At 50.9% G+C, this 22,843-nt stretch overlaps 1 protein-coding gene across 2 annotated transcripts in view; it reads right to left on the bottom strand.

Moving 5' to 3' along the window:
• The window catches only part of JAKMIP3 (Janus kinase and microtubule interacting protein 3), a 68,371-nt gene extending 45,746 nt beyond the window's left edge, over positions 1 to 22,625 (bottom strand). The window contains exons 1-3 of one of the 2 annotated variants that reach the window (XM_064595479.1): positions 22,360 to 22,623; positions 15,491 to 15,646; positions 10,714 to 10,802 (exon numbers count right to left, since the gene is read on the bottom strand). The gene's annotated coding sequence lies outside the window, so the exon portion shown is untranslated. Of the gene's footprint in view, positions 1 to 10,713; positions 10,803 to 15,490; positions 15,647 to 22,359 lie in introns of both variants that reach the window. The other variant, XM_064595478.1, reaches the window with a different exon arrangement.
• Between the last annotated feature and the right edge of the window lie 218 nt (positions 22,626 to 22,843).

Genomic DNA, 22,843 nt, shown 5'->3' with positions numbered 1-22,843 from the left:
TGAGCAGACTGCGTCCCGCGCCCTCACGGGAGCTTGGGCCACGTGCGGCCTCGTGGGGCAAGGGGCGTCCTGCGCCCTGAGGAAGCCGTCCACACTGCACGCCGGGCCCCCAGCCCCAGAGCGCAGAGACCCTCTGCCCCCGTACATCACCTGTGATGGGTCCCCGCCTGTAGAGCATGTCCCCGTGCCTGGCACATAAAGAGTGCTTGGGGGCGTTCTTTCTGCCCCTTTGGAATAAGAGGTCGGGGACCCAACTTTAAGGCCCAATTTCATACCCGGGTGTGGGCCCCAGAGGCAATGGTGGGTGTGAACCAGGAGCTTCTCGGACAGTGGGGTGGAGGCCGGAACCTCCAGACCCACCCAAGGGACCCAAGAACTTTCCGGGAGGACGTGCACCCTCACCCTGAGCCAACTTAGGGGGTGAACGCGCACCCTCAACCACCCCACAGGTGGGCTCCCTGCCCTGGGCCAGCCCATCCATCGCCTGGGGCTGCATTTCCTTCCCCACACGTCCCTGCACCAAATGTGGGAAGCAGGCCAATCAACCCACTGTGTAGACCGTGTGGGCCTGGATTCAGCAGCAGGAGGCTTGGGTCCTGCTCCGCACTCATGACCTGGGGAACCCCGTGCACTTCAGACACCAGGACGGTGACCCGAGCCACAGAGGTGCCCTGTGCCCACCCACCCGCCCCAGCTGACAGGCCAGGAAGGTGCCTCCAAAATCTGGGGTATTAGGTCAAAGTTTGGCCTGGACGCAGGCTGGGATGCTGTCACTTCTAGGGGAGCGCTCTCCAAGTGAGTGTCCGCGGCCTTTGTCCTCCCTGAGGCCTTGGGATACGGAATCAGACAAAGCCCCAGACGGGGGGGCGCAGGGGAAGGCCTGGGCGGGTGGCACGCAAGTGTGAGGGGGCTCGCAGCCGGCCTGGGGAGCAGAGCCGAAGGGGGACCCTTCCATGGAGGGGGGAGAGCGAAGCTGGACAGAGACTGTGAAGATGTCAGGCTATCTCAGCAACAGCGCGGCCTCAGAAGAGAGCCCAGCAGACCCTCAGTCCCTCTGCCCAGGCCTGATGGCTGACCCATGGTTCCCTTCCTGCTCACAGCCCCTGCCCAGGAGGTGAAGAGCACGTTTGGTGGAAGGGAGGGGCCGAGTCCCAGGCTCCCGATTTCGGTTATATTTTCTGAGTCACCCGGGACCGTTTTGTAGACTTTCCAGCTCTGCGTGAAAGGGTCTTCCGCCCGCTTGCAATGACGCTTCCCACTTGCTGTCCAGTCTTCACAGGTGGCGCTGAGAGACCCCCGCGCTCCAGCTCCCGCCCGCAAAGCCACGCAGCTGCGGCTGGTTAGGGCAAGCCCACGTGCAGGCACCAAGCCCTCGGGGCCACGGCCACGGGGCCGTCATCGTGCTTCTCATCAGCCACAGGACTCCCTCCGCCTGGGCGACGTTTGGGTACTGAGCACGGAGAAAGGGAGCCTGACACGTGGCCGACGAGAGCGCTATCTTCACGTGGCTCTGCTCACAGAAACGGGTGAAGCAGCCTTGGAAGAAGAAGGGTCCAGCTTCTCTGACCCGCCACGCAGGCTAGTGTCTCATCATCCGCGGTGTGGTCTCTGCGACGGCATTAGTGGGTGGGGTCAGGTGACGTGGAATGGTGGGCTTCCATTTGGGCGAGGGAAAGTGGAGAAAGTGGAGAAAAAGCCCCCCAGTTCCCGCCTTGGTTATCAAAGGCTCTTGGGGGGGCGCCTGGGTGGTTCAGTTGTCTGAGCGCTCGGCTCTTACTTTCGGCTCAGGTCATGATCTCAGGCTCACGGGATCGAGCCCCGAATCAAGCTCCTCTCTCCCTCCCCAGGAGTCTGCTTCTCCCCCTCCCTCTGCGCCTACCCCCTCCTTGCTAGTGTGCACTCACACTTTCTCTCAAGTAAAGAAATACATCTTTACAAAGAAAAGCTCGTGAGGGCCCGGGCATCTCCGTGGCAGGAGGGAGTCCAGGCCGCGCTCTGCTGGCGGGTTACCTGCAGGCTGAATGTGGCTGTTGGCAGGAGCCCCTTGAAGGGGCAGGTGGTCCCGCCTGCAGGCTGTTCTCCACGGCACAGGCTAAGCCACCATTTCGGCCCCATGGGCAGAGACTTGAGGCCCCTGGGAAAAGACAGACAGACATAGCTTTCTGGACATAAGTCATCGCAGGCTCCGTCCGTCCTGCGGAAGCAGAGAAGGACAAACAGCCACGTCAGGTGGGAGAGAACCTAGTCACACGAGGGACAGTGGATCAGGGGCACGACCCCCAGGGCTGGTTCCGAAGGGAAGCCGGACCCTGGAGCCATGAGCTCTGCAGGATCCAAACCCCTCTGAGCCCTCAGATACGGGACCGACCCGAGCCAGAGCATCGACGGTGCCGACCCTGCCGGCCTCGTGACTCTGACCTGCACTCGGTCACCTTCAGATGGCCTCTGCCCCGATTCCATGCTGAGTCTCGTCCACGCAAGGCCCTCGGTGACTATCTGCTCCCTTTGCTTAAACCCTCCCCAGTGTTGTTGTTGGGGGAGACCCGCTTTGGGAGGGCCCCCCGGTGTTCTCCTTCCTTGTTGCAGGTAAAACCCTTCCTTTTCCTGTTCTCTGGCTTTTGGCTCGACGCACCCCAGAGGGACCCCAGTCTCGGGTGACAGCCCCATCCTCCTGCCTCCCCTGGTCAAGACCCCTACATCTCCCTGCTGCCTTCGCCAGATTCCAGGGAATTCCCAATCTCCTCGACAATTTGCTGCATTCACCCCAACTACCCAACTATTATTTACTCAATGCTTTCTGTAGATAGGTTCATTGTTTTTTATGTATATTTTTAAAAGATTTTATTTATTTATTTATTTATTTGAGAGAGAGCAGGATGGGGGCGGGGGGAGCAGAGGGAGAAGCAGAAGCAGACTCCCCACGGAGCAAGGAGGCCAGCATGGGGCTTGATCCCAGGACCCTAAGACCATGACCTGAACCGAAGGCAGCCGCCCAGCCAACTGAGCCGCCCAGAAGGCCCTATTTTTTACGTATTTTAAAGTAGCTCCGCAGGTCGTTCCCGGAGAGAGGGCACCAGCATCACAGGTGTCTAAAGAGCTAAGGGCCAGCAAGATGGAGGGAGACATGCCCTGCCAGGGCTCCAGACAGACACCTGCTCCACAGCCCTGAACCTGCTGGGCCCCCAGGCTGGACGGCGGCCCAGGGGCCCCTCCCAGCCCGCCCCACCCCCTGCCTGGCTGCCCCCACCGCCCGCCGCGCCTTTCGCTTGGTCTGGAACATGATCTCACAAGGCTCAGCACAGACACTGTTGGCTCAGGACTCCTGCCGGCCGCCCCACTGGATCCCTGGGAGCTGCGCCGCCTCCACCTTGGTTCTGGACACCCGGCCCTGAGAATTTTTCATGCAGCAAGGGGTCTTGAGCCCTCCCTGACATCTCCCCAAATGCAGAGTGAATATTTTTCTCCAACATCAATTTGGGAGCAAATATGATAAACATGTAGACTTTATTATTTATGGAAATGAGTGGGAACCAAATAAATCCTCCTCCCCAGTCCCCTGAAGGCTTGCTCGCCCACACCCTGCCAGGGACTCCTGGCGGCGGAGCCCTTGATGGGATTACCGCCTGCGGGGAAGGAAAGGGGATTTTTCACGCCTTACCCATATCCTGTTTGTGCTAACGACATCACCGTTAAGCCTTCAGAGGATGAGAGTTTGGTGGAATGAAGCATCTTGCCTCCCAGACTCGGCCGCCTAGATGGGGAACAGGCTAGCAGGTGACAGGGGCTGCATCCGGCAAGCTCTGGGGTCTCCTGCTCCGTGTTATGTGCCTCTGCGCGCCCCATGCCCCTCCCTCCGCGCCCACACCCACTGAAGCACCAACTGTAAGGATCGCGTCCCGGTCACGGATCCCATGTCTGTCCTGTCACCCTGGGAGACAGAAGATGCAGCCCGAGGGAGACACAGGGGCCTGGGGGACACAGGGGCCTCGGGGGACACGGGGCATTGGGAGACAGAGGGACATTGGGGGATGCAGGGTCCTCAGGGGCCTTGGGGGACACAGGGGCCTCGGGGGACACAGGGGCCTGGGGGACACAGGGGTATCAGGGGACGCAGGGGTGTCGGGGGACGCAGGGACGTCGGGAGGCCCTTGGCCTTTGCCGGCTGCTCTGGCCCAAGCGCTCACCCCTGCCTGGAAGAACCACCGACCGCTGGAAGCGGGGGCTGGGGGTAGAGGGTGGGGTCAGGAGGCCACCACCACCAGGCCACAGGTGGGCCCCCAGCCAACATGCTTCAACCTCCGAGCGGAACAACCCTGAAGACCCGCTCAGGCCTCTGGCTTCCCGTGGCAGAGCTCAGTCCACAGTGTCCGGCATCTGCATGCTGGTGGGGCGCGGGGGCGCTGAGGGACCACCTGCCACAGGCCGGCAGGGCAGAATCCACATAACGAGAGGGGCATTTCAAATACTTACCGGCCTGAATTGGCCCCCCTCCCAAATAAGTGTTGCGAACCTACTTGGGAGACGTGGGGCTGTGGGGGAAAGAGGCAGGGTCATATTCACGCCCAGGCTCCGCGCACACCGACACGTCTGTCACACTTTGTCGGGAAGTCACTAAACGATCGGATTAATAGCGCAGTCTGCCCCCCTTTGTTTCGGGGTCTCTGAGGACGTATTAAATAGAGGAGCTCATTCTGCTCTCTGCAAGTAAGTGCTCTTACGTTCAGAGGGTTTAGAAAGGGAGACAAGCTCGGAGACGCTGACCCGCTAACGAGGAAGCCAGCCGTCGGGTCAGCACTGCCCCCACCCAGCCCCCGCTGGCCTCCAGGATTTCTCCAACGTGGAGCCCGAGGCTCACGCTCTCGCTGCCTGGTGTGGGGAGTAGGACCCAGACGTCAGTGAAAACCTCCTGCGTGCAAACAGCTCAGGGCAAGGCCCCGCGCACTTGGCCAGCGGCCGGGGCATAAAGGGGCTTCGACCTTCTAAACCTGACAGTGTCTGACATGGGTTCTTTCCTGGTTAAACACTTTACCTACGAAGAAGAAAGGATGAATCTGACGCTTCTAATCCTTATCGTTTCCATGGAAATCCAAGGCAGGCAGTGGGGAGTGGTCAGAGACACTGCGTCGAACCCCACAGGGAGCCCCCGAGTTCTGGGTGTGGCTCCCTGTTGGCAGTCGGACAAATAAGTGTGCGCCCGTGTATGCAGGCTCGGCCGGGCAGAGGACCAGGCTACGCAGTCGGGCAGACGTGGGGTGTCGGTGGGGCACTCGGCCCCAGGGGGAGGTGTCTCAGGGTGCTCCCTCTCCACGCTGGGCCCTCAGAGTGAGCCTGGCAGAGGGGTGGGGGGGCAGGCCAGGAGTGGGTAACCCTCACAACACACAGCTCTCCCATTAAAAGTCACTTTCCTCAGAAAACATGAAGACCCCAGAGAGGGAAATCAGCCAGCCATGCATGGCTGGACGTACATGTTGATCCAAGAATCTGATCCACACCTGGACACCTCGAGGCAGGAGTCGTGCTGGGGGCGGGTGGGGGGGCAGCAGAAGAGTGTCTGGAGGGGGTGAGTAGCAGCACGTGGGGTCTGGGTGCCCGGGGGTGGGCGGCGGTGAAGAAGACGGGGTGTCCCTGCACCCAGCGGACCCACTGTCAGCATCGACCCTGGGACAGACCCGAACCACAGCGGGGACTCAAGCACGCTGGGCTCTTTCCCACAGCTGGCCATGAGGTGGCCACAGGACAGACGGAGGAGCCACAGGAGGGCAGGCGGGCAAAGAGGCTGAGGCCTCAGCTCGACTCAGAAATGCGTTTTCTAGAAGCCAGAAGCAGAGGTCAAGAGTCCAGGTGTGCCACGTGATGTCACGGCTGGGGAGCTTCCCTGTCGGCTGACGGCAGGAGCAGATGCTGTGCCTCCCGGACGGGACCTGGAGTGCGGAAGTAGCCACCTTCCTGTGCCCCAAGCGGCCACCGCCGAGGCCGTGGGACTCACCGTGACGACTGGGACAGACGGGGAGGCGCCCTCCATCCCACAAGGACACCCGGTGCTCCCACAGTTGGCCGCGCATCTCTGAGAAGTGACTCGGGGTCAGCCACACAACCTCTGCCCTGATTTCAACACACCCACATCTTATCTGTAACCAGGTGGTGAGTCACGGTCCTCAGTCCACACAGCTGATTCCAACACGTTCCCTTCCCGTCGAAAGGGTTTTCTGTGGTTCATGGCCAGAGTTCGGGCCCACCCGTGAGCGAGCTAAACTCCAACCTTGACATGAACTTTTCAGCGTGAATCCCTGTAGATGCACACGCAGCTGTAGGACATGATGCAGAGCGATCCCACGCGCCTCCGCACGGCTTCCCAGGGGCTACATCCTGAGAAACTGCAGCGCAGGATGGCCACCAGGACGCGGCCTGCATCTCCCCAGGACCGCCCTGAAACCCCGCGCCCACCCTACCCCTCCTTAGCCCCTGGCAGCGGCGAATCTGCCCTCCGTCTCTGCATTTTGTCATTTCAGGAATGTTACAGAAACGGAGTCATCAGGACGTGACCTTCTGGGATTGGCTTTCTCCTTCAGCATAAATCTGGGGACCCATCCAGGTTGTGTGCGCCGGGGGCTCATCCACGTGCAGTGTTCCCGGGCGTGGAAACCCCGCAGCCTGGGAATCCGCTCACCTGCTGAAGGGCGTCCGGGCTGTTCGCGGGCTTGGCCGCCACCGCCGTGCTCCTAGAGACATGCGCACAGGTGTGTGATGAGCACAGTCTTCCTTTCTCGGAAAGAACGCCCACGACGTCTGGGTCGCGCGTACTTGAGGAGGTGGCGTTCTACGAGACACCGCCGAGCTGCCTTCCGGAGGGGCTGCCCCGTCTACCCTCCCGCCAGCAACGAAAGTACCGCCTCTGGTGCTTCTCAGCTGCTTTCCCCCATCATTAGCGACCGCCTTCCTTTCACCGGCTCGTTTCCCATCTGTGTGCGTTGGCTAGAGAGGGCAGGCTCCTCTGCGGCCCTTTCTGCCTGTGTCTGCTGGGGTTTCTGAGCCGCTAGCTTCTTCAGCCCCGGCAAAGACCCAGGGACCTCACCGCTGCATCTCCCTGGGTCCCGGGTCCCTTGTTGGCCTGCCTTCTTCGCCTTCTTACACTTGTTTTTGATCCAATATCCAGAGTGTTTTGTTGTCCTGATGGGAGGACTGGGGAAAAGTAGGTTTACCCTGCCTTCCTGGAGGCGAGAGTTTCTCCATCAAAGGAAAAATCTTACACTTGTTTCTACCGTTACATAAGAACGATGATTATCATAAGCACGACAATCACAAAAATATAGACGATTAAACCAGAGGTGTGATTTAACATTTGCCACCTCACTTCCCAGGGCAGAGGGCAGACATTATGTTAAATAACTGTAGTCGCCAACCACCTGTTTGAGGAAAGGGTCCTCACCGCCAGTACTGGAGGGAACGGCTGTCCCAGGAAAGACGCCTTGTGCAAAAGCCGCTTTGTGCTCGGTTTTGCGTTTGCCTGATTCAGTCCAGGGAGGAAGGCTTCGATCGCACTAATACCAACAGGTCCCTTTCGAGACAGAAAAAGTGGCAGCGATTACGGCTCTACACAGTGGACCACTGAGCACGTAAATGGTTTCCGGGGGCAATACAAGTGTTTTAGAAATAACAGAATCAAAATACTGAACCAATACACAGTTTTGCTTCTGCTGAACCCGTCACCTGACTGACCGCCATTTAAAGTGGAGACGTGAACACAGATGTCCAGCACAGGAAAGAATCTCAGGATTGCCGGCCAAAACGCCAGTTCTTCAGGTGAGGAGACCAGGGTCCAGAGGGAGTGTGTCCCCCAAGGACCCAGCGCTCCTTCCTGACAGAGCCCCCAGCCTGTTGTCCCCACGAGAGACAGTGCAACACAGATCCTCCTCACTGCAGACAGCCTAAGCTGTGACTCTCAGGCATCGGAGAGCAGACGTGAATGCACGGCCTCCGGGGCGGGCCAGCCTAGCCTGCCCGAAAGTTCTCTGCCTCTGTCGAAGGGGGCCGCTTCTTTCCAAACAACTCAGTTGGGGCCCAGGACCAAGCTCAAAAATATTTAAAGAGGGGCACCTGGGGGGCTCAGTGGGTTGAGCGTCTGATTCTTGGTTTCCACTCGGGTCATGATCTCGGGTCATGAGATCGAGGCCCGTGTTGGGCTCCATGCTCAGCGGGGAACCTGCTTCTCTCCTCCCTCTGCCCCCTCCCCGCCCTGCTCGTGCTCTGTAAACAAATAAATAAAATCTTAAAAAAATATATTTAAAGGAATGCAAAAAAAAATTCAACCCCAAGAATACAAAATTCACCACATCTGGCATCCAATCAAAATGACCGGGCTGTCAATTATTTCTCAATAAAACTGAGGGGGAAAATGCCAGGTGAGGAAGTAGGGAAGCGGGACTCGTAACGAGGAGGGAAAAACCAACCAAGAGAAACAAACGCAGACGTAGATCGCAGACCTCGCAGGTGAGGACCGGAGAGTGGCGGTCCCAGTAACACCCACGCGCTCAGGAAGGTGCAGGAAGTGGGAGCATGGGAACAAGAGACGTGGAAACGTCGAAGGATCCAAATCAGGACCACGGAGAGCAGAGCGCAGGTGGGAGTGAAGGATGCGCCTGGAGCCGGCCGCAGAACCACACCCGCAAGAGAAAGGTCCAGTGAGCGGGAGGCACCACAGGAAAGGGAGCCAAAACAGAGATGGGAGTCCCGCGGACACCTGTTTAGGAACATGGCAATGACACCAACTTCCGTAGAAGTTTTACACGGTCCTTCCTCTTTCTTACACTCCACCTGCCCCATGGAATAGGGGAATACACATTGCCCCCAATGGAAAACTTTTTTTGCTTGTTTTAAGGCCTGTAATTAATCCCTCTCTTACACCTTTATGACAAAATATATATAACTGGAAATTTAAATGTTCCTTGAGGGGCACCTGGGTGGCTCAGTCGATAAGCATCTGCCTTCGGCTCAGGTCATGATCCCAGGGTCCTGGGATCAAGCCCCGCATCAGGCTCCCTGCTCAGCGGGAAGCCTGCTTCTCTCTCTGCCTCTCCCACTCACCCTGCTTGTGTTCCCTCTCTCGCTGTGTCTCTCTCTGTCAAAAAAATAAATAAAATCTTTAATAAATAAATAAATGTTCCTTGAGACCTTCAGCGCTGAGGTTGTGAAAATGTCTTCCAGGTTGAGTAATTGTTGCAAAGATTACAGCTGTGTAACTGGTTCCGATAGCACCAGTGAATCACAAATTCTGATAAATTATCAAATATAAAAAGTAAAATTGCATTTAAAGGCATCTCTGCATAATCTGGATGGGGGTGGTGGTCAGGGTGAAGCCTTCCCCTTCTACTCCAGAAATAGCGCTCTCAGGAAAAAGGAGAGTTGCTCAGGGCAGCATCTGGAAACACCCACCTCCTGACCTCTGTCCGCGGGTGGGGGTCAGTGTATTTGCTCACTGGGGATGCAGTGGGCAGCCGCCGTTGGCTCTAAGAGCCCCGGTCCTGAGAACCAGCGCTCCTGACACAGACAGCAAGGTGCGTAGCGCTCAGCCCAGAGAGACGAGCTGCTTCTGTGCATGGCAAGGGCTCGGCAAGCGCCGTTTGTTTGTCTGCTTCTGCCTCTTGTAAAGGTCCCAGAACTTCCCACCACGGACATGGCTCACATTTAAGTTTGACTATGTCTATTTTGATTAACCAGTATACATGGTGTATCTGTCGATTAAAAATGTACTTACAGTTATAAAGTGCCTTTAGTAGTGAGATTTTTGTAGAATATTTACACTGTCGCCATAAATCCAGAATTTTTAGCCCCCTTCCATCTTATCCATGCACACAATTTGTTTCAGAATGTTGTTTTTAATACAAGATTTCTTAGAAACATGACTCTTCCATCCCATATGGAACAACTATATTGATTTAGGAAAGAGGGTTAGTGTTTACGTTGTGAACACCCAGGGAACACTCAGCGAGGGGGCAAATACGGGTCCCCTGATTTTGTCCGCATCCTAATCCTGGAACGTGTGACCAGGTTCCTTTATGTGACAAGAGCGATTTCACAAATATGCTCAGGTTAAGACTCTGAGATGGGGTCTGTGGTCCCATCCAATCACACAAGTCCTAAAGGCAGAGACCCTTTCCCAGAGAAGGCCCTAAGGGCTCAGCCTGAGGAGGACGAGGGCCACCACCACTGGCCTGGAGATGGAAGAAGGCGCCCCTAGCAGGGGTTGACACAGCCTCTGGGCACACAGCACAGGGAAATCGAAACTGCGGTCCAATGACACAGAGCTGAGCTCTGCTAACAACCAAGTGAGCAAGGACACAGCCCCGCCCCCCCCCCCCCCGGAACCTCCAGAAACGACCGCGGCCTGCCACACGTGGGCTTAGCCCCTCCCCAGACTTCCGGCTGAAGAACTATGAGACAGCAAGTCTGCGCTGCTTTAAGCTGCCAGATTTGTGGCAATTCGTTTGGCAGCAACGGAAAATTAATATAGACGTTATTACCTGAGGTGGAACAGAAGCTGCGCAACAGCCCACCGTGGGTGACACCTGCGTGTCAGGCAGAACCACCTGCAAGCCAGGCCCACGTCTTCTCTTTCTCGGTCAGCTGGTCACAGGGAGGCTCCCCGAGGCCACAGGGGTGAGCGGGAGAGAGAAGGTGCTGTAGCAGGAGAGGGACTGTGGGAACTGGACAACTCACCTGTGTCTCAGGCCTGCTCGAGCCAATCTCGTCTATGCTCCACATCCATCTGATGATGGGGTGCTGTGGTGCACTCCTGACCTCGCAGCCTGGAGGGTCAGATGACATCCTGTTCAAGCTCAGGCTGCACAGCGGCTTGGTGGCCCACCGTTAAATGCTGTTCCCTAGAGCCCAGCAGCCGGCCACATAGCTGCAGCAGTGAAGGAAAATGGACTCACTCAGTGACCCCTGAGACACCTGTGACCATGGTACCCAGAGAGACCAGTACAACATGGGCCTGGCAGAAATACAGCAAAGTTTTTGTAACAGAAAATAGTTTCTCTAGACAAAATCGTGCAATTTTACTAAGCAGGATAAACTCCAACCTCATGAATGACCACATGACTGAAAAAGATCACATGGTTCAGAAAATAGGCCCCTCATTATATTCCACATACATTATGTTCCAAGCTAAGGGGAAGGATATAACTCAAAAATACTAGATTATTTGGTTAATTGTCAAAGAAAAATAGATCTATGGGTACTGCCTTCCTAATGAAATTCTAAGTGGGCTGAAGAGAACTGAGGATGAAAATCAAAACAGGGAAAGTAGAAATGAGCATTTCTCAAATCTCCAGAGAGAAAGGCCTTCTTAGGCTTAGAGAAGATAAAAAGAATTCGCAACAGGAAAAGCCAGCAGATTCCACCACATTAAAATTTTACATCTCTTTATTACAGATGTCGTGCAATTAAGGAGCTAAAAACAAGCTGAAACAGTATTTGCAGTAAATTCAATTAAAAAGTTAATAACATTACTATATGAGGAGATCATGAAACTCAATAAAAATACTAAGATCTCACAAGATAAATGGGTAACTATCAAAAGACATAATTTACAAAGAAGGAAAAAAAGTGATTTTAAAATCACAAGAAAACCTCCTTTGCTTATGATGTAGAAAATCACAAGAGGGATCGAGTCCCGCATCGGACTCCCTGCTCGGCAGGGATTCTGCTTCTCCCTCTGACCCTCCTCCCTCTCACGCTCTCTGTCTCTCATTCTCTCTGTCTCAAATAAATAAATAAATAAATAAATAAATAAATAAATAAATAAATAAATAAATAAAAGAAAATCACAAGAGAATGTCTCACCCAGAATCTATAAAATCCTATCTTTCCTTTAAAGAGTTGAGGTCCCAAGGCAGCCTCTGGCAGAGCAAAGGACAAGGAAGTGGGTAAGAAGAAATCAGCTCCAATTTTAACATGATTCTAAGGGCCTGATGTGGGCTGGCAGGTCAGTTTGGAATCGCTGGAGCCCAGAGACAAGAGAGGTGAAGGCAGGGCAGAAGCTGGAGGGGCTCTCCGCCTGGTGCAGACATGCAAGAGGCTGTCTGCTGCCTGGGACAGGTACAAGACTCTCCCCACAGCCAGAACCCATCTTGCACCCAAAGCAAAAACCTTAAGGCACTGGGAGAAGGGAAGCAAGCCCTCTTGTCCACAGGGTCACCAGGATAAGGATGAAAGTAAGACCCCTCCTTCCTTCCTACCCCAGGATCTAGAAAAGAATCCCTGCCTCTAGGGTAAGAGGCAAAGCCCCAAACACCTGTCCCTGGGGAGGAAAACAGAGGCCCCTTGACACAGAGCAGAGCTTGGCTGCTGTGGAGGAGGGCAGGGATCCTCAGAAGGCTGACTGCCCAAGTTGAGGCATAAATGCCTTGACTAATCTAAGGGTTAGTCAGAAGAATTCACAGAAGAATCTGAGATCCCTTTCCTCAAAACAAGCCTCAAGGTGAGTAACAAGCAACAGCAGTCTAGCTGGGTGAGGGGCAAGGCTGCAGAGAGGGACCCTTCTGTGGTGCAGGTGTGCAGGGTGTGTTGGAAGCTGAGGGTGCAGCAGGAGCATGGAATAGAGCCTGCAGTGTTCCAGGCACCACACTGAGCACGGTGTGCTGGCAGCCCACCATGAGGAATCTGAACCCCATGTTGGACTGGGCGTAATGACAAAAACTACAAATCCCTAACCCAGTTCAACTAGTTCCTGGGTCAACTCAAACCCACACACTAACTCAAGAAGAGATGTGTCCATATCTGTGCTTAAATATTATTTTCCTCAAATATTTTCTACTGTTCCTCTACAGACAATGACTGATATTCAATAAAAAATTACAAGACACAGAAAAACAAAACAAAAAACAAGGAAAACCACCCATTGTCAAGCAATCAGAAGACCTAGACTCAGAGATGCTGAGTTGTTGCAGCTACCAGACAGAACATTTAAATAACTATGACTAATATGCTCAAGGGTCTAATGGAAAAGATGAACGTCATGAATGAAGGGATAGGGATCAGCAGAGAAATAGGAACTATGAGAAAGGCTTGAATGGAAACATTAGAAACAATGATCATGACATCAAAGGTGAAGAATTCCTTTGACTGGCTCACACGAGGAATTGACACAGCTGAGGGAAGTCTCCGTGAACTTGAAGACAGGAAACTGCCCAACATGAAACATAGGAGAAGAAAGAAAACAGAGTCTCTAAGAGTGTCAGGCAAAATCAAGAAGCCTAGAAGAGGAGGTGGGGGTGGAGTCCCAGAGTAAAATGAGAAAACAGGGAGAAGGAATATATAAAGAAATAAAACAACAACAATTATTCAAAATCAGTGAAACACAACAACTCACAGATTCAAGGAGCTCATAGATCCTCAAACAGGAAGAAGAAATGTAGACATACTATGGTCAAACTGATGAGCACCAGAACTAAAGAGAAAACCTTGAACAGAACCGAAGAGGGAAGGAAGCACAGACACTCAGAGGAACAAGACAAAAATTAAGGAAGCTAGAAGACAATGGAGCAACAGCTTAAAGTGATGGAAAAACCAAACCAAACCAAACCAAACCAAAACACCTACCAAGCCAGAATTCTATCCTTAGCAAACATATCTTGTAGAAATGAAGGCGCTGACCACCTCACATCCATTATGATGGCTACTATAAGAAGTTTTTAAAAAGAAATATTTTTATTTTATTTTTTTAAAAAAGATTTTATTTATTTGATAGAGAGAGAGACAGTGAGCATGAGCAGGGGGAGGGGGAGGGGCAGAGGCAGAGGGAGCAGCACACTCCCCACTGAGCAGGGAGCCCGATGCTGGAATCAATCCCATGACCCCAGGATCATGACCTGAGCTGAAGGCAGATGCTTGACCGACTGAGCCACCCAGGTGCCCTAAAATAAATATTTTTTAAAACCTAGAAAATAACAAGTCAGGCTGCAGGTAAATCAGAGCCCTCGTGCACTGTTGCTGGGAACGTAAAATGGTGCAGCTGCTTCAAGAAACAGTCTGACATTTCCTCACACAGTTTAACAGCCACCATATGACCCAGCCATTCCATCCTAGGCTGTACCCCAGGAAGATGAAAAACACGTCCACACAAAGTTCACAGCAACATTATTCATAGTAGCCAAAATGTGGAAGCAACGCAAATGTTCATCGACTGACAGATGGATAAATGAAACATGGCCTAGCCATACAATGGAACATCATTCAGCAATAAGTAAGAATGAGGTACTGATATAGGCTACACTATGGATGGACCATGAAAACATATTACATGAAAGAAGCCAGACATAGAAGGTCATATACTGTATGATTCCATTTTTATGAAGGGGCCAGAAAAGGCCAACTGTAGAGAAAAAGAAAGTGGATGAGTGGTTGCCACAGGCTCAGGACAGGGGAAGTGAGAAGTGTCAGCTAAAGGTACAGGGCTTCTTTGGGGTGACAGAAATGTTCTAAATTTGTGGCGACAGCTGCATAATCCTGTGAATATACTAAAACCCCGTGAATTCACACTTTAAGTGGGTGACTTACATATTATTAAAACTATAACCAAAAAGAAGGAGAAATAGACTTTTCCAGACAAACAAAAGTTGAAAGGATTTACTGCCAGAAGATCTGTGCTACAAAAAAATGTTCAAGGAAGTTCTTCAGGCAGAAGAGATATTATCAGATGGGAAACTGATCTACGCAGAGAAAGGAAGAATGTTCAAAGTGATAAAAATGAGGGTGTGTATAAAAGACTCTTTTCTTATGTGTTGTCCCTTTAAAAGATAACAAATTATCTAAAGCAAAACCAGGAACAGTGCATTGTAGAGTACAGAGTACATGGAAGTAAAATATCTGAAAACAATAAAAAAAATGGGAAAGAAAATGAAAGTCATTAATTACACAAAAACTGTCACAATATCAAGAAGGACTGCAAAGAGCTAAAGATGATATTGAGCCCCTGAAGCAAGCACCAAAAATTAAACTGAAAGAGAAGGGCTATGAATAACCAACAGGTAAATGGGGTCATAAAAATACTCAATCCCACAGAAGCCAGGAAAAGAGGAACAAAGGAGAGCTAACACAAATGGAAAATAAAATGCAGAAAGCTAGGTTCAAATCCAATCATGTCATTAAATACTAAAGGTAGATGGGTGAAAAAACACAATGTAAAGGTAGACATTTTCAGATGAGATTTTTCAAAAAGGCAAGCACCAACTTTACACAACCTACAAGAAACTCACTTAAAATATTAAGGCATAGATGAGTTAAAAGTAAAAGAATGAAAAAAGTTACATCATTCAAACTCTACACAAAAGAAGCTGAAGATACTGTATTCATGTTATATCATGTAGATTTCAGAGCAAGGAACATTACCAGGGGTTAAGAGGGACATTACAGAATGAGAAAGAAATTGATAAATCCAGGGGGCACAGCAATCAAACAACAAAGCTTCAAAAACACAGAAAACACAGGGCACCTGGGTGGCTCAGATGGTTAAGCATCTGCTTTCAGCTCAGGTCATGATCTCAGGGTCCTGGGATCGAGTGCCGCATCGGGCTCCCTGCTCAGTGCGGAGCCTGCTTCTCCCTCTCCCTCTGCCACTCCCTCTGCTTGTGCTCTTCTGTCTATCTCTCTGTCAAATAAATAAATAAAATCTTAAAAAAAAAAAAACACACAGAAAACACAAATCATAGAAATGCAAGTAGAAATAAGAATTTTCACACCTAGAAATGGAGACTTCAACACTCACCTCGCAGTAAGATGTGAAATAAGTGCATAAAAGATGAGTTAAGGATATAAAAGATTTTGGGGCTCCTGGGTGGCTCAGTCGGGTAAGTGGCTGCCTTTAGTCATGATCCCGTCAGGCTCCTTCCTCAGCGGGGAGCCTGCTTCTCCCTCTCACTCTGCCTGATGCTCTGCCTACTTGTGTTCTCTGTCTATCTTTGTCAAATAAATAAATAAAAAATCTTAAAAAAAAAAGGAAATAAAAGAATTCAACAATACTATCAATCAATTTGACCCAATTGACATTTGTAGGATAGATACATCATCCAACAACAGAATATGTAGTATTTTCAAGTGCACATAAAATATTCATCAGAACAGACTATATGCTGAAACAAATCTCATCGAAGTTAAAATAATTGAGATTATCCAAAGTATGTTCTCTGCACCTTTCCAAAAAAATGAATTAAAAATATGTAGTAGAAAGATATCAAGAGAAAATTTAAATACTTGGAAATGTTAAACACACTTCTAAGTAACCCATAGGTGAAAAAGAAATTAAGAAATTATAAATAAATTAGAAAAATATTGTTTTTTTGGTTTTTCTTTTTAAAGATTTTATTTATTTGATAGAGAGAGCGAGAGAGCACAAGCAGGGGGAACAGTAGAGGGAGAGGGAGAAGCTGGTTTCCTGCCAAGCAGGGAGCCCGATGTGGGGCTCGATCCCAGGACCCTGGGATCATGACCTGAGCCGAAGGCAGACGCTTAACCATCTAAGCCACCCAGGTGCCCCTAGAAAAATATTTTGAACTGAATGGAAATAAAAGCACAAATACCATTATTTGTGGGGCATAACTACAGCAGTATAGAGAGAAAGCTAAGGACAATAAATGCTTATATTGAGAATGAGGAAGGTCTCCAATCATAATCTAATCCTAGTCTAAGCTTCCACCTTAAGAACACAGAAAAAGAAAAATAAAGTAAATATAAGGTAAGTAGAATAGAAATAATAAATGTTCATAGAAATCAATAAATTCAAGGGGCGCCTGGGTGGCTCAGTCGGTTAAGCGTCTGCCTTCAGCCCAGGTCATGATCCCAGCATCCTGGGATCGAGCCCTGCATTGGGGTCCCTGCTCCGCGGGAAGCCTGCTTCTCCCTCTCCCACTCCCCCTGCTTGTGTTCCCTCTCTCACTGTGTCTCTCTCTGTCAAATAAATAAATAAAATCTTAAAAAAAAAAAGAAATCAATAAATTCAAAAACAAAAACAATAGAAGAAATTAATAAAACTAAAAGTCGGTGTTTTGAAAATATTAACAATATTAATAAATCTCGGGAAAAACTGGTCTGGAAAAAAATGAAGACATAAATAACAATATCAGGAATGAACAAGGGGACATCACTACGTGTCCTACAGAGATTAAGAGATGATAAATGAAATGGATAAATTCCTTGAAAGACAAAAACTAACAAAGCCCACTCATAACTTCAGTAGCCTTTTATCCATTAAAGAAATTGAATTTGTGGTAAGAATCTTCCAACATGGAAAATCCTAGGCAGAGACATATGCACTGGTGAATCCTAGCAAACATTCAAGGAAGGAATAAGAACAATTCGACATCAACTCTTCCAGAAGAGAAGTGAACATTTCCCAACCTTATTCTGATATCCAAACTACACAAAGACATTACAAGAAAAGACTATCCCTCCTTAAGATGGATGAAAAAATCCTTCACAGAATTAGCCACTCAAATTCAGCAATATATAAAAAGGATAATACAATGGAATCAAATGGGACATGTATAAGGAATGCAAAATTGGTTTAATATTTTTAAATGAGTCCCTTTAATTCACCATATTAATATATTGAAAAATACATAATCATCTTGGAAAATGTAGAAAAAGCCTTTTAACAAAATTCAAAATCCATTCACAATAAAAGCTTTCAGCAAAATAGTCATAAAAGGAAGCTTCCTTGACTTGATAAAGACCATCTATAAAAGAACACTTGCAGCTAATGCCATACTTAATAGTAAAAGACTTACTGTCTTTCCCCTAAGATAAAGAACAATGCAAAACCTCTATGCTCACCACTTCTATTCAACAGTGAACTAGGAAAAGAACTAAAGGCATTTTTATTCACATATGACATGATCATCTACGTAGAAAATCCCAAAGAATCTACCTGGAACACATGAGGTTAGCAAATTAACAGATTTAAAGGTCAAAAGAGAAAAATCAATTATATTTATCAGATATATTTCTTCATACTAGCAACAAGTTATTTTATCACAAAATAATACCTTTTGCAACAGCACCAAAACAATATGAAATACCTAGGAATAAATCCAACAAAATATTTACAATATTTGTATGCTTGAAGACTCCAGACATTCATGAGAGAAAATTAAAGACTAACTAAATGGAGAGATATTCAGTGTTCATTGATCCCAAAACTCAACACTGTTGTGATGTTAACTTTCCCCAAATTGAAATTTAGATTAAACACAATCCCAACCAAAATCCTAACAGAACTTTTTTGTATAAACTGATAAGCTGTTTCTAAAATGGCTATAGAAAAAGTAAATGATCTAAATTAAGCAATTTCGAAAAATAACACATTTGGAGCTGGAAATCACTACCTAGCTTCCAGCTCACAAGAAAGCTACGATAATCCAGATGGTGTGACATTGACCTAAGGAAGCACAGGTCAGTGGGACAGAAGAACAGACCCACATAGTCTCTGGTCAACTGACGTATAACAAAGGATCCAAGAAAACTCAATGGAGAAAAGATGGTCTTTTGAAGAAATAGTGCTGGAATATTTACACGTCTATATACCCAAATGAAAAAGCCCCAAATACCCACAGTTCAGCCCATACCTCACATCATGTTTAGAAATCGAGTCTGAAGGGATCATGAAACTGACTGAACCATAAAGCCATAAAACCTCCAAGTGAAAATATAGATACAAATCTTCACGATCTTAGGACAAAAAAGCAAAAACCATATAAGAAAATATTGACAAATTGGACTTTATAGAAATTTTAAATTTCTTGTCTTTGAAAAATACTGTTAAGAAAATGAAAAGACCAGCCACAGACTGAGAAAACATATTTGCAAAACACACATCGGATAAAGGACTTGTATCCAGAATATATAGATATATATATTCTAAAACTCTCAAAATTCAATAATAAAAGGACAACCCAGTTTAAAAATAGGCAAAAGCTTTGAAAGACTTGTCACCAAAGCAAGTGTACAGACAGCAAATAAGCACATGAAAGGATGCACCAGCCATCGTCAGGGAATTAGAGTAAAACAAGGTGCCCCACTCCACACCTGTTAGCATGGCTACTTGGTAAAGACTGGCCATGCCCAGCACTGCGGGGATGCGGAGGGACCGGCATTCTCATGCATGGCTGCTGGGGATGCACCATGGTTCAACCACCTGGAAAACGCTTTGCTACTTTCTGAAAACATGGAACACACACCTACCTACCGTAGGATCGGCCTATGTATGAGCCCAAGGGAAATGAAAGTCAGTGTCTGTGCAAAGATCTGTACATGAATGTTCATAGCAGCTTTATCTGTAACAGCAAAAACTGGAAGCAACCCCAAAATCCATCAACCAGGGCATGGAAAACAAACTAGGGTATAGTCACACGATGCTCAGAAAAAAAAAAAATAAATAATGATATGTGCAACAATAAATCTCACCGTAATTATGCAGAGTGAAAGAAGCCAGATCTAAAATATATATATATATATATACACACACCACATGACTGCATTTATACGCAGTTCTAGAGAAAATAAACTAATGCAATGACGAGCAGCTCAGGGGCGGCCTGGGGAGATGGGCTTGTCCAGAGGAACTGGGAGGGAGGAATGAAAAACCTTTAGAGAGGTGGTTATATTCCACATCTTGAGGATAGAGGTGGTTTCGAGGGCGTAAAGGGAAGTTTCAAAGCCCCGCATGATACACTCACTTGGCTGTTCCAGGCATCCCCGTGAGACAGGTGAGCTGTGGGCCCTTCTGGGAAGGAGGGAGCGACGTGCTAACAGACCTGCAGGGTGCTCCTAGTGTTCAACCCAAGGGTTGTCCGTCTGGCAGTCTAACCCCAGGGAGGTCATCTGGATCCGGGAAAACCTTCTGTTCAGAGGTGCTCAGTGCCATGCTGTCTGCATGAAAACCCAGAACCAACCTCTACTCGTAGGGATGCAGGTCCCGCACAATGAGACATGGGGCAGACTTTAAAGGGATGCTTGGTAGGAGCTTATTCTAACAGGAGTGTCTCTTACAAGGGGGAAGACAGAAGGCAAAATGGGAATGGATAGGAAAAAAAAAGGAAAAGGAAGATATTCTAAAATTTTCATATCTTACTTTGTGAGTCTCTTTTTTTTCCTTTTCTAGATTTTTTTACCGTTTCGATCATGAGAATATACTCACTTTATGAAAAAAAAAAAAACAACAAACCCTGTATTTCATAAAGAAAATGCATCTAACGACCTGTTAGAAGGACGCAGACCCTTGTGTCTCGCCGGTGTCCAGAACAGGGGCTGCACAGCTGGCCGTTGGGTGCGGGGACCCCCAGGGCCGGGAGGAGACAGCACCAACCTGCGTCCATGGAGGTCATGAGCCAGGGCCTATGGGAAGAAGCCTTCTCTTCTTTCTTCCCTGGGTTCACTCCAGCAGCTCTGACAGTGACCCCAGCCTGCCGCCGCGGCTCCTACCAGGAGGGGGTGTCCACCAGGGCTCTGGGGCCCGGGTCTCTCCGCGACGGCTGCGCGCTCTAACCCTGGAGACGCCGTGTGCAAAGCAGACGCTGACCGAGTCTCCGGGTGTCTGGGCTTGAACATTCACGGCCTTCCCCTTGAGTCAAAGTCCTCATCGCGAGCAGGACAGAATCCCCAGCCGAGGCCCCTTCCCTCCTCTAGGCTTGGGTCTGGCTTCACGTCGAGGCCAGGCCGTTGTTGGGCCCAACCCTCTGTGGCACGGATGCGGGTTCCCACGGCCCGCCTCATCAGCTGCACCCGCCAGGGGGTTCTGATAGAACTTCCTGAGCTGTCACAAAGTGCTGGCTTGCGGGGCCGTGGGGAAGGGTGCCAGGGGGCGGCCATGGCCCGCCGCTCGCTGTCCTGTGCGGCCAACGAAGGCCGGCTCCCACCTGTGGCTCCCGAGCACCCTCAGGCGCTCCCCGAAGCCCGCCCAGGGCACCACACCTGAGACAGGAGTCGGGCGGTTCGTGCAGGAAGACGGGTGGGGGGGTTGTTTCCAGAAAGACCACGTTTCTGCACTACAGAGGGCTGCTCCAGCATCCAGGCAGCTCGTGGGTCTGGAAACCAGGCAGGAGAGAAGTGAGAAGATGTGGCGTGTGTCCCACGTGGAATGCCAGGGGCACGAAGCCTCCACGAGCTCCTAGAGCAGCCTGTTCCAAACTTCGGGGACGGAGAGTCTTGTCGCCTTCTTCGTAGCAGCCTGGCTGCGGGGACCCTCGCAGCCGCTCAGATATCCCCGCCGGGACCTCCAAGCGGCCGGCCCTGGAGGGCGTCTGTGGGCTCCCTGCCCACGTCCGGGGGGCGGCCTCAGGGCAGTGCGGAACCACGGAAAAGGAAACCGGGACACGAACGCGCCGCCCCCAGCCCTCGGCCGCACCCTCAGCCCAAAGAGCGACACACCGCCATGTACTAGACTTTCCGAAGTCCCCAGAGAACCTCGGACAAAGCTGGCCTTTCACCCGTAACCTGGGAGCGAGGTCACGCCCTGGCCTGACCTGCTCGTCCGTGGCAGCTGCCGCGGCGGAACTGTTCAAAGGCTTGCACCCACTGAGAATATTCTGGTACAAACTCCGGTCCGGGGTTTGAGCGAAGGGATCCCTTCTGTTCTGTGACCGGCTCGGCCCCACTTACGGGCAGAGCCGCGGCCGTGGCGAGCGTCCACCCGCTTACACAGCTGTCCGGCCGATGTTCAGATCCCCGCGTGCCCGTGTCTTGCCGGATTCCCCGTGGTATGCGGTACTGTCTCCACCACGACCACGGGTTTCCTTGGAACGGCCGGGGAGACCCAGCCATGGTGGGGTAGCCGCCGCGTCTGCCGCGGAAAAGGGTGGGAAAGCAGCTAACAAGCTGCTGCTTCCCCCAAACGCAAGTTCCTCGCATAAGAAGTGGTGTCCGTGGACGAAATGTGAGTCCTGAGCAAGTGTCACAGACAAGACCCCACCCGACCCCGGGGCCATCAACACGCCTGGAACTAAACAAGAAAACCAGCCCAAAGGCGTCCCCCTGCACCGGCCGCCCCCGTTGGGGGACGAGGGAGCCTGGGGCGGAGAAACCCACTGCCCACAGGGAAGCAGGCCCAGCCTCCCCGGGCTGCAAGCAGGAGCACAGAGCCAAGGGCATCGCAAGCCTCCCGGGCCACCATATTCTCCGCCCAGCTAAGAGGACATGCTCTTGCACACTGTTCACTTCCCGCGACATAGGGCTGCATACTAAATATAGAAGCGAACTCAAATGTAATAAGCATGTGCACAGAGACCTGGAGCCCAGGCCGAAAATAGCAAAGCCTCTGCAGCATTCAGATCAGAAAGCCTGCCCCCCTCAGAGCTGGGCCCCGGCTCTCACCTCTGCTGCCTCCTGACCGTGGATCCCTCTGGCTCGGCTGGGACTCGGGCCTGCGCGTGCAATCCGCTCCCAGGGTTCTTCTATGACTCAGCAGAGCGCTCAGCTCTTATTTTTCAGATGGAATTTACCAGCCCTGCATCCAGGGGGAGGGACCGTCTCCGCCGCGTTTCTAAGCAGATGCCGGCAGCCGGTCCCTCGGCTCTCCTCCCTGGCCAGGCTTCTCAGGAACGCCCAGCACCGCGCTCCAACCCCAGACCGCATAGAGGGCTACCGGGTGGGGGAGGAGGCGGTCTGCCCTGCCCGCGGCGAAGGCACAGCCCTGCGGACCGGCCTGGCAGCTGCTTTTCCCCGTGTGCACAGCAGGAGGAATCCCGGGCCCGGGGCTGGTCTGGCCACGTCCTCACTGGGAAACAAGTGGGGGCCATGGGCCGTGCTGCATGAGTCTGGTGCACAGAGATGGCCCCCGGTGACCAGCTGCTTCAGG

This window comes from Mirounga angustirostris, unplaced genomic scaffold (assembly GCF_029215605.1).
Source record: "Mirounga angustirostris isolate CCGP_5_RB_7025 unplaced genomic scaffold, mMirAng1.0.hap1 SCAF_6, whole genome shotgun sequence".
Classification (NCBI taxonomy): Eukaryota; Metazoa; Chordata; class Mammalia; order Carnivora; family Phocidae; genus Mirounga; species Mirounga angustirostris.
The sequence above is the reverse complement of the archived record's forward strand: the minus strand, read 5'-3'. Positions and strand labels throughout refer to the sequence as shown.